Below are 12,278 nucleotides of genomic sequence, written 5' to 3' on the forward strand. Positions count from 1 at the left end.
TGGGGACTCATTGGTATGGTAGTTTCCATTATGTGTCAACTTTGTGCCCTCATTGCTGAAAAAGTGGACACTAATGGCTTGACAAAGATTGAGTGGATAAATGAGCGTATGATTATATGTAGAATACATTCTGTATCTGAAGAGGGAAATATGCTACTAAGAAGGTAGTGCTCCTCTTGAGCAAAAGTCAAACCTGGTATGAGCTGAACCCTAACAGAAGTCTCTGGACTAGATCTTTTGATGGCCTAAAGTCTGGATGGTCAGAAAAAGTGTAAATTGGTAAGAAGGTGGATGTAAGTGGCTGAGTAACATTATTTAACCTTATGCAGTTTTAGGTGGAGGTCACTTTCTGACTTCAGCAAAGTTGGTCCAGACTTACATCACTATAAATAAGGATTAAATATGGCCTCATGATCCATGTGATCCATGCTCTGCTCCCCGCTGTCTGACTTAAATCCTGTTTATAGTGGAATCAATGGTGCTGAAGAGCTGTAAACTGAGGGCAGAGTTTGGCTCAGTCACTTTGCTCGGGAACCAAAGCTATCCATTAGTGTTGAACAGCAAAATAATGCATTAGATCAACTGATGTGAAAATGTACAACTTATTCCTCTTTTATGTAAAGAGTATGACATTGTCCCATGATTAAAAAGTGAACCCCTATCATTTCACACAGTTCCTACAATCAAATAATAGCATGTTCTCAAAGAACTATTGGACACAGCAGCTCTGTTCTTCTTCCTACCTGCTCCTGCTTTCCGCCAGTGCTCTGATACTTTGGACTGAATGGTTCAGTAAAATAGGAGATCAGCAGGTATCCTTTGTTCACTATTGAACAAAATGTTCCTGGCAAACTGGGGCATTTGTAGAATAATGTAGCTGAATACACAATGGAGCTTAGTGGCTCACAATATTACTAGTGAGGTTTCATTCAATATAGATGGAAACATAAATCAAAACACGCAGGCAACTAGACAATTTATCCTAGAAAATGTCTGTAATTCTTTTTAAAAAGTGAGTTGTGCTTCTGTCAATGACTGATTTTTCAGCATTGTTTTTGTCTTGAGAAATTATCACAGTCAATCCTTTTGCTGGGAACAGGTCAGTAATACATGTAACTGTAGAAAGCCTTGATTTTTAGTGAAGTTTGCTGGTTCATTTAAGTCTTGTTAATGTTCAGTTGCTTTTTTATTGTTAAAGATCCTTAGCATTTCCTTAGCATAAAGTCCTTAGCATTTCCTTCAGTCTCTTTTAACTCTCACATATTATACCCACTGTTTCCAGGACTGCTGTAGGATGAACAGTGATGTGCTATGATCTCTGTATTTTGCTCGCCTGTTTCTATTAAGCTGTTCTGTTTTGGCAAACGGTCAACTTTTGGCAAGGAAGAGCAACAAGAACCCTACCAGTTTAAAAAGAGAGAGAGAGAGAGAGAGAGAGAGAGATTAAAACATATAAAATTTACATCCTTCTTCTTCCACATAATTGATACTTCAATGTGTTCGTCAACAGGCTAGTGTGACTTGCAGTATTGAAAAAGGGAGATATCACTGTCAGCAAGTTTTTGAAGTGGCTATGTACAATACTGTAAGCAAACAGCATTACAGAGAGTGAGGTTTTTCCTCCCCACAGGCACATTAGAGCTGTGTCTTGGTCAACAGCTGATAATTGCTCACTGCTAACAATCACTGTCCGGTGAAGTTGGAATTTGCCATCAGAGTCAGGGTTGGCTCTAGGCACCAGGAAACCAAGTACATGCTTGGGGCGGCACATTTTTAGGGACAGCATTCCAGCCACTTTTTTCTTTTTTCTTTTTTTTTTTTTTTGCTTTGGGCGGCAAAAGCCTAGAGCCGGCCCTGGCAGCAGCAGCACGTAGAGTGCGGAGGGCAGCTTGGGGCCACTGCAGTTCACGCCACGGGGGAGCAGCTCCCACACCTTGTAGCTAGGCCGATCAGGTTCTGAGCAGGGGACGCGTGGGCTGGGGGCCACCCCACAGGGCACACGGAGCTGGGCAAGGTGGCCCGAGCTGCCCAGGAACTGCAGCAGGGTGACCAGAAGAGGCAGCAGCAGCAGGGCCATAGAGGGCAGGGCGCTGCCGTGCGGGGCCAAAGTCCCGCTCTTCAGGGCTCAGCTCCCTCTGAGGCTACCCTGCCTTGGCTCCTCAGCCCCCTGCCAGGGTGGTCCCCCGACTCTGCCCTCCCGGGTCCCGGCCGGTCCTGGAAGCAGGAGCCCTGGCTGGAGGAACCCTGGCCTGAGGCGCAGATCAGGAGCCCCACTGCTTACCCCCACCCTGCCAGTGCCGGACCAGCTGGAGGTGAGGGGAGAGTTGGGGGAGTCAGCACTGGTGGGGGAGGGGAGCCCAAGGCTGAGGCAGCAGGGGGTGTGGGTGGGGGGAGAGCCCACCACCTAGTGGATGTGAATTCATGGAGTCTTTAGCTCTTTTCCTTTCCCATTTTTAGAAAACTCTGCTTTGAGGTAGGGCTTTTTTCTTTTTCTTTTTCCCTTTTTTAAGTTTGGAATTAGTGTGGGGTGGGAGGAGGAATATCTTTAGTATATGCACTTTGTTTTGAAGAAAAAGCTTTATCAAAGAGGAAGTTCTTGCAGTGTCATCTGTCAGATTCTGGATTTGTCTGATTTCTTGTTTGTTTTGTTTTCTTTTTAGTTATTTAGAAAGTATTAACAGGTTTACAAATGGTTTGCCATCAGAAAAAAAATCATTACCTCAGCAAGCTTTTGTTTAAAGAGACATTGCACAAGAATATAGTCATAATTTATAGTCATAATCTAACGGTGTGTTAGCATATTACAGAGTGAGTATCATTACATGGCACTTCTAGTATTTTTATTAAATAGAGGGAAATCTCTTATTACATGTGTTTAACAGTACAGGCATGTCTATCAAGTATTAATATTCAAAAAACTGGACAAGTCTGCAGGGGAGGATTAGCTCAGTGGATTGAGCATTGGCCTGCTAAACCCACGGTTGTGAGCTCAAACTTTGAGAGGGGCTGGACTTGATGACCTTTCAGGGTCCCTTCCAGCTCTATGAGATAGGTATATCTCCTTATATTTAGTAGGGTTTTTTGCAGGTGAATGTACTTTGAGTATTGAATACAAGATAACTGAATATCTAAATATCTCTTTGTCCTCTATCTGTTTTACCACCCATATTTTTTATGAACCATCCAAATGATCCTTTGGTAATCTTCCAGTCCTGGGGCTTTCAAGCAGAAATAGTCACACAAAAGAAAATTAATTCTTCATTTCTCATCTGCTAGTAGATGCATGGCCACAGATAGACTCTCACTGGAAAAGGAAAAATAATCAGAATTGTCTGATTTCTCTCAAACGTTCATTCCAAAGTCAGGCTCCTCCCTCATCCAAGAACAAGGCTGGGAGAAAGATGAAAAAGTTCAAGGGATATTTTCAAATTTCATAAAAGCACTTCAGCTAATCAGTGGCTGGATTTAAACTCTCATTCATGCAACCAATATGACTCAGATGCGGCAGGACTAGGAAATGCTCCTTCATCATGGCTATTGGTGTTTAAAGGTCCATTCATCTCATTCCGAAATTGATATTCTGTATTTCTGTGGTGCATTTTGGGGATGTCATGCCTCATGTTGAGCTAAGTGGATTTGTAGGTGGCTTGCATTTTGTTTGGTTTGGACTGAAATATGTGCTAGCTGTTCTGTAAAATTTAAGTTTCCATTAGGGGAGCGGGGTCTTATGGTTGTAATTGACAGATAACCTTGTTCATGTGAGTAGATAGGCCAAATTTGTCCCTGGTGTAAGTCTTTGACTTCAGAGGCGTTAGACCAAAAACTAAATTAGACCCGTTAGTTGCAAGACAGATGTGGACTGCCTGCATTCTTCTCAGTTCATTCACTCTGGAGTCCAATGCTTACATATTTTGGTGCTGACCATTTTAGCAGAAACATGCAACTGGACTTAAATAAGGGTTTTGTATTGTGGGTAGATCTTGAATAAAGTACCATCAATTTTATTTCAAGAGTAATCCCTGCTGTTGCATTTGTTATGTCAAGATCATTCAGGCATAACAAAATCTTCATAGAATACTTCCCCTAATTTATTATTGCATGTGTGATTTTAATTAAATAAAATCTAGATGATAATTAGGGAACTATGAACTTCCTTGATTAGAGAGCATTAGGAATTAAGTGTTGCTTTTATGTTTGCTAAGAAGAAAAGACAAATCAATCATCATAAACTTACTTGCACTGTATAGTAGTAACATCTCTGAGCCATCTTCTGGTCTTACTTGTACTATTGTAAATTCATAGCAACTTCACTGAATCCAATAGGATTACTATGAACTTACAGTGGTGTAAATGAGAGCAGCATCTGTTGGGGTTTTTAATAGCCATTGGATTGGATTTAATGTTGATGAAGCAGAAGTCATGTTAAATTTATGCAGTAAATGTTACCTGAATTGATTCCCTTAGACCAGTAATTTTGACTAGACATTGCTCTGTTCAAATGCTTGCTGTGGTAGTATATGTCTTTTCCTATTGATTGGGCACATTACAAATATTTTGCAATAGTTCAAACTGCTAATTGGATGTCAATAAAAATTCACGGAGCAAGATGCAGCTACCAGCTCAAGAGTATATTTGAAAAAAATGGTCAGTAATATGTTTTAATGAGATTAAGGGGAGATTTCCAAAGGCACAAAGGGGTGTTAAGGGTTCAACTACCATTAAAAATCAGTGAGAGTTAGCAGGACCGGTGCTAGAGTTTTGCCTAGGCGGACGGCAATTTCGCCGTCCTGCGCGCTGGTCCTGCGGCTCCAGTGGAGCTGCCGGAGTCGTGTCTGCGGGAGGTCCACCGGAGCCGCGCGAGCAACCGACCTTCCGCAGGTACGACTGCGGCAGCTCCACGGGAGCTGCCTGCTGCCCCCTCCGGACACCCTGTACTGCTGGCTACTGCAGCGGCGCCCTGGGTCAAGGGACCCCCGCCCCTGGGCTGCCGGCTGCTGTGGAGGCGCACTGACCCAGGGGATACCCTGGGCTGCCGGCTGCCGTGGAGGCGCCCTGACCCAGGGGACACCCTGGGCTGCCGGCTGCCGCGGAGGCGCCCTGACCGGGGCACACCCTGGGCTGCCGGCTGCCGCGGCGGCACCTTGACCCCGAGGACACCCTGGGCTGCCGGCTGCCGAGGAGGCACCCTGACCAGGGGGACACCCTGGACTGCGGGCTGACGCCAGCAGCTCAGACTCCCTCTCTGTCCCAGCAGCAGCGGCTGCTCAACCATTTAAAAAAAATTGGGGGGCGCTTTTTGGCGCCCTCAAATCTCAGCGCCCTAGGCAACCGCCTAGTCCGCCTAAATGGTTGCACCAGACCTGAGAGTTAGGCACCTTTAGAACTCTCCCCTCAAAATTCTAACAAGTAATAGTGACATCTAGAATAATGAATTCAGAAGTAGATCATGTGTCCAGTCAAGGCCTGTCTCCCTTTCTACCTAGCATTCACTACTTGTTACATGATCCCCTTTTATGTGCTTGACTAATTGCATTTTAAATACGTTTAAAATTACAGCTTATTTTTCCTTATTCATTAATGTTCCTAAATCACTTTGTGGTCCTTGGCTGGAAAGTGCTATATAAATATTATGTTCATTTTGTCATCCTTCCTGGCAGCCTCAAAAAAAAGGCCAGGATTTGAGGGGGCAAGGAGAATAAGCCTCCTTCTCACCTCAAGAGGTGCTCTCTCTAAGTTAGAGCTGAGACTCCTTGGTGTAAACAGTATGAGGAGATTTGCAGTGCCCTTGCTGGTGCTGTACTTATTCTGTTGTTAAATAGAAGACTTCTGTATCCAGCGCTGTCTTTCATGAATAGGAAGACCTCAGTTCAGCATGGTACTTAAGCACATGATTTAGTTGGGGATTGATCCTGCTTTGAGCAGGGAGTTGGACCAGATGACCTCCTGAGGTCCCTTCCAACCCTGATATTCTATGAGTCTATGATTCACATGCTTAACTGTAAACTCACCGACTTCAATGGAAGTACTTACATTCTTAATGTTAGATACAAGCTTAAATACTGTGCTGAATCAGAGCCTAAATTCAGTACTAACCTTCCCATAATAGTAAAGGGCTATACAGTAACTGTACAATCTGCCCTGGGTAATGAAGCAGAATTGTGCAAAGGCCTAGAGTGATCTAATAGTTCTAGGCCTTTCAAGCATTGAAACTTAATTTCAGTCATATTCTTTCATATCTTTCTCACTTCAAAATCAATATTAAATAATATTACTTCAGTGGGTATTTTATTTGAGAAAAAGGTATAACTAAAATATAAGCAAATGATTTCTGTTATTGGAGAAGCAACGTGTAGGTGGTAGATTTATTTCTCGTGTAACCCCACTGACAGATCCAGTCTGAATTACATGAATTTTCCTATGTTTGCAGACTTTGGCATTAAGTAGATAACAGGATTGTTTGAACCCTTTATTTTATCATCTCTCTCTTTTTTTTTTAAACATACCAAACTCAGTAGCCCTCTATTTCCTTCTGAGAATTGGGAACTTTTCTATCAGTGGCCCAGTTTATTATGTTTCACAAAAGTATATATATTTTCTATATTCCCCATGGCCTTTTTTGCAGAATGGAATTATTATTTCAAAACTGTAAACATCAAAATCATAACTTTCCAATTCAGAAACTGATAAATTTTCAGAATTGGAATTTTTCAGTTTTGGATAAAAACAAACAAAAAGCCCTCCCACAACTCTAACAATGATTGACAAATAGTGGAAACATTCCTCAGTTTATTCCTTTGTATTCTTTAATTTTTGTTTATTTAGATTTAACATGATAAAAAAAGATGCTTAGCCAAGTCTCTAATTGCCTTAACACATTCATTAATTATACAGTACAATGAAACCTGAGCAACATTAAAATAATCATTCCAACAAGAACTCAGCCAGCCAGACTACAGAATTATTTTCAACAATCATCATTATGGGAAGTATGCGCCCAGCCCTCTCAGAAAATATGAGAAAATTGCCAACACTTTAGTTATATATTGAAAACAAATATCCAGTGAAAATCCTTAGGCTCCCATCTGACACTGGAAGATACTAATATGCACCCCGCCCCCATATGGCTCAGTGATGTGCACAAGTAGAATCCAATGCCAGCTCAGCAACATGGTCCCAAGTCTTACAAACCTTTAAGTATGGTACATAATTTTGTTCACAAGAGTAAAGTTATGCACCTGCTTCAGTGTTTGCAGGATTGGAGGATTAGTTTGTATAATTCATGTTATGCAGAGTAGCACCACTATTGATTAGAGAAATTAGGCAATTACTGCCTCACAGGTAAAAGTGTCATGCTGGATCTGCTTATAGTTATAAAATGATTTGTCGTTGAGATAAAGTGTAAGAAATAATATAGTGAATGAGCAGTTTAAAATGAGAAGAGAACCAAAATATTGATGGAAAGATAAAAGAGGGATGAGTACTATATAATCAGGACTTTTTTCAATGGCATTTGACAACTTCTTCTAAATCAGAATATGACCTGTGTATTTTAATTCTCTCAAGATCAAGCTGACCAGTGCTGGTTATGCAATTTAAAAAATGCCCAGGGTCAGCTTTAAATCATACACCAATTTTTTCCCCAAGTTTTCAAAAATGTCCAACAGTATGCATGTATCTTACCAGTCAGAGCTGCATGTTCTCTCTTCATGCCCCTTTAGGCAAGCTACCCAAGATGCATGCCAAATCTTAGGGTTCAGAAAGCTGACTAAACAATTTGAGGAAGGAGAGCTCTCATTTATTTACCTTTTTACATTTCCATGACATGAAAACATGAGGTCTGTGAAGTCATGTGTTTTCTAGTCACAGTGATATTCAGTAGACTTCTGGGGAATCAAGGTTTGGTTTGAAAAAAAGTACAGAACTAAACACAGCAGAGTGAAAATTTGGATAAACTGAAATTCACAAGAAAATAATTCTATCTAATATCTTTCTCACATTTAAAGCTGTCTGTTCCATTCGACTGTTCTTTGCTTGTTTATATGAGTAGCATCTTTCTTCCCAGACAGTTTTTGCTCACTCTCTCTCTGGGTTCTTTTTACCTCTTTGGCTTATTTTTTGCACTCTGTCCTTGTTTGTTGCTCTCTTTATTTGGCAGGATGTCAGAAAAGCTCAATCTTTATTTATCTCTGTCAGAGAGGAGGTCACACTTTGCTATGGCTTTGATTGCTTGTTTATATACCAGATGAAAGAATATCAAGAAATAAAACAAAGATCTGTTATTATGTTACCTTTGAACAGAGAGGTACCAAAATATTTCTAATGGGAAAAAATTTAGTTGCTTCCTTGATCAGATAGAAAAAACTGATACACATAATCGCAGTCTAAAGTTTCTAATGACCTTGAACAACTCAGTGATGGGGAGTAAGGAAGGGAATATGAAAAGAAATAGGCTTAGACTCAGAGCTGATTAGATCAGAACTTCAAACGTGTCTTGGGAAACAGCATCCAAATTTATTTTCTGCTGTTTCTGGTTTGTTTTCTGTTTGTTTATTTGACACAGTCTTTGTATTGTGACCCTGAATACTGTTACATCCTTAATGATCCTGCATCTTAGGATATTAGCACTACAAGACAATTCTGCTATTCTCACCAATCAAAAGTAGATTTAAAAATTCAAATTTACACATTTGCATACCCTTAGAAAAATATCCCTAGTGCTTTGTGCAAAACAGTCAAGTTATCATGAAGCTCAGTAAACAACCATGTGCAGTGAGAGTTTCTACTTTGAATCCTGCCTTCCACCCTCAATACTGTTCAAGACAAGTATATCTGATGTCAGAAACTGTGCAAATTCTTTTGGACTTGGCTAATAACTAAGCCCATAGCATAAGAAAGAGAAAGCAATTAATCTGTTGCTCCAATGAAAACAAAAGAGACAGTGGAAAAGGAAAATGTGACTTCCCAGCTTGTGTTTTCATTATTCATGTGTTCTTTTGGTATTAATAATAAATTGCAGTACAGTGTAAAAGAAAACATTTCATAGGGTACCTTATTACCAAGTATACCCAGGTGCCTTAGAATAACATCAAAAAGGAACCAATGGACAGTAACTCATGCATAAGATACCCTTACTCATTTTCTCTTAAAGGAGAACAGGTGTGGTCCCATCAGTCTTAAAAAGTTGTGTATTTAGGGCTATCATTATCACTTTCTTTTCTGTTTTGCTTTTGCTCTGTGCATGTTTACTGTTAACAAGGGGCGCATTGCCAGATGGGAAAAGCCTGTGTTCTATGTCCAAAATCCAGTCTGGGCATCTGTACAGGAAGTGGAATCCGTCTAAGGGTGTTTGCAAATTTGTACAGGAACATTTTTAATGAGGCATCTATAATGATGTGCTGGGTATCTGTACATTTTGGTGACTAACATGGGAATAATGCCTTGTTTCTCATGGTTCCTAGGTTGAACGTTAGCAGACATTACAGAGTGAGTTTCATTCAGGAAAAAGAGCTCACCATTTAGAGCCTGAAAGCCCTCAGTCACTGCCCAGGAATGTAAGCAGGGTGATGGGAGAGATGGAACAAGAAATCTTCCCATTTTACACTCCAACACAAAGGACTGGGTATAATTCAACAGGGGAACATAGGCATAGCTCCCAGCTAGTGCAACTGCAGGGCTAGCCAACCAAAAAGGCTGAGAAGAGGAGCCATAAACCCTGTTACAAGAGTCCTATATAAAAATTACATGTCTCTGCATATGTAAAGAAACCTGTCTTTTTGGCATATAAGAATATGTTCATACTTTTGTGGGTTCAATACAGTGGCAAATGGCTTCCCAAGTCTTAAACTCCACTCACACATTTAGACAAGCAGGATTGTGGGGAGAACCTGGATCAATGCTGACAACTCTCAAAATTTCATGTTAAGTCTTACAATACTTGATTTTCATCTTAAAGCCCCAGCTCTTGGAGTCAGGTGATTGTGTGAGATGCTCAGCTTTCATTAAAGTGGGGGGGAGCTTCTAGTTTATTTGATGGTTGCAGAGAAAAAAAGCCTAAAAACATGACCTGAGTGCACTCTACATTCTCAAAGATCAGATGGGAAATTGAAAGAGCCCCAAGTATATTATTTTGTTCAAATCTCATTTTAAGCCAGTCTCATGATTTTGGATGCCTGACTCATGATTTCTGAAACTTGGAGTTGACAATAATGCATCCTATTTTCATTGCAATGGTGCTGCAGCATCCACTGGTCTGTCCAAATTCTTCTTGAAGATCATGTTGAAATGTGACCTTTCCAGTGTGCCACTGAGCTAACTACCCTATTCTGTGATGCTGCTATTCAAGGAACCTTTAATGATGAACACAAGTGATTAGGACCTTGGTTTTTCATCTCACCTATGGCCACTCATAGGCATTGACTCTACAGTAACTGAAAGAAAATAGGCATCATAGAGCATAACACATAAGTGGAGACCATTTCTGAACAAAATGTTTTCAAAGAGTGCGTGAGACATCAGCAGGTTATTAATAAACTTAGGGTAGAATCCCATGATGTTATGTCCTTCGTGATTGGATGAAGCATATAGAGAACATAAAGAGCACTTTATGTAGGGCACAGACATTTAGTTATGTAATTATTTACCTGGATATTTTGATGAACATTGGAATGAGATCAAATGTTTTAGCAAGCGTTTCTTAACTAACCAATACACACCAGTAAAAAAATGCTTTAGACCCAATATATCTATCTCATTTACTACTTTTTTTTAGTCTGCATATGAAGATGGACACTCCAATTAAATGATTCATAAAAGTCTCCTAATGACAAGTGCGAAGGCTAACATTGTCAGTCTGAAAGTGGTTAAGATCCCTGGATTGTACTTCATGCATTTTCCCACCCAGTATTTCAAATGCTGATGAGATACCAAGAGAGGACATATTGTATAACTGAATATAAAATGAAGCAATGAATTAGTCAGGATAGAGAGACAAGAGAATTTTTCTCATATATTGATGCCTACTAGTTCTTTTATAGCTAAGGACCTGTCAGTCATTTTTATCGCAATCCCTCTTTCAGGGGCTTATAATACTAAAAACTCACTGTTGGTAAAACTTTTTTTCTTTTAAATTTAACATAGACTATTTGACAATTTAAATCTTAGGCGTGCGAAAGCAAAACAGAAGTTTTGGGACCAGCTACCGTATTGTACTCCTAGAAGCTGAAAATCTGGCTTACTTATAAAATTCCAGGGCCATCAGACTACGGGGTAGACCAGACAAATTGCAATTTAAAAATAAAATAGCTAATCTGGTTTATGATAAGAAAAGGAGGTAATAGAGGGAGTGTTCTTTATTGGTTAGAGCAAAAGGACAAGAAGTCAAAACAACAGGATTCTCTTCCCAAACCAGCTGACTTTCTGCGTGACCTCAAGTGGGTGATGTAACTTCTGTCCTTCACAGTACTCATATATAAAATGGATATAATACTTTCCAGTGGCACCTCCACAGGAATCTTAAGTTCTTTGTGGTTTCCCAGGGAAAAGCACTATAGAAAGGTGAAAGGTTATATATTAAATATCATTTTGAATTTTGTATTTTATTATACATCTGACTGTTATATTTTAGCTCTTTCCCTGTTTATGTCTAGCTGCATCATTTTACTTAAGAATGGACAGACTGAGTCAGACCAACGGTCCATCTAGTCCAATATCCTGTCTTCTGACAGTGGCCAGTGCCAGATGCTTAGGAAGAAAAGAACAGAGCACATAATCCTCAAGGAATCCATCCCATGCTGCCCATTCCCAGCTTTTGGCAAACAGAAGCTAGGGACACTTCAGAGCATGGTTTTGCATCCCTGCCCATCCTGGCTAATGGCCATTGATGGACCTATCCTCCATGAACTTATCTAGTTCTTTTCTGAACCCTGTTATAGTTCTGGCCTTCACAACGTCCTCTGGCAAAGAGTTCCACAGGGTGACTGTGCATTGTGTGGAGAAATACTTCCTTTTGTTTGAAACCTGCTGCCTATTAATTTCATTTGGTGAACCCTAGTTCTTGTGTTATGAGAAGGAGTAAATAACACTTCCTTATTTACTTTCTCCACAACAGTCATGATTTATAGACCTCTATCATATCCCCCCTTAGTCATCTATTTTCCAAGTTGAAAAGTCCCAGACTTGTTAATCTCTCCTCATAGGGAAACTGTTCCAAACCCCTAATAATTTTTGTTGCCTTTTTCTGTACCTTTTCCAATTCCAATATATCTTTTTCTGCATGCAGT

Source organism: Gopherus flavomarginatus, chromosome 3 (genome assembly GCF_025201925.1).
Source record: "Gopherus flavomarginatus isolate rGopFla2 chromosome 3, rGopFla2.mat.asm, whole genome shotgun sequence".
Lineage (NCBI taxonomy): Eukaryota > Metazoa > Chordata > Testudines > Testudinidae > Gopherus > Gopherus flavomarginatus.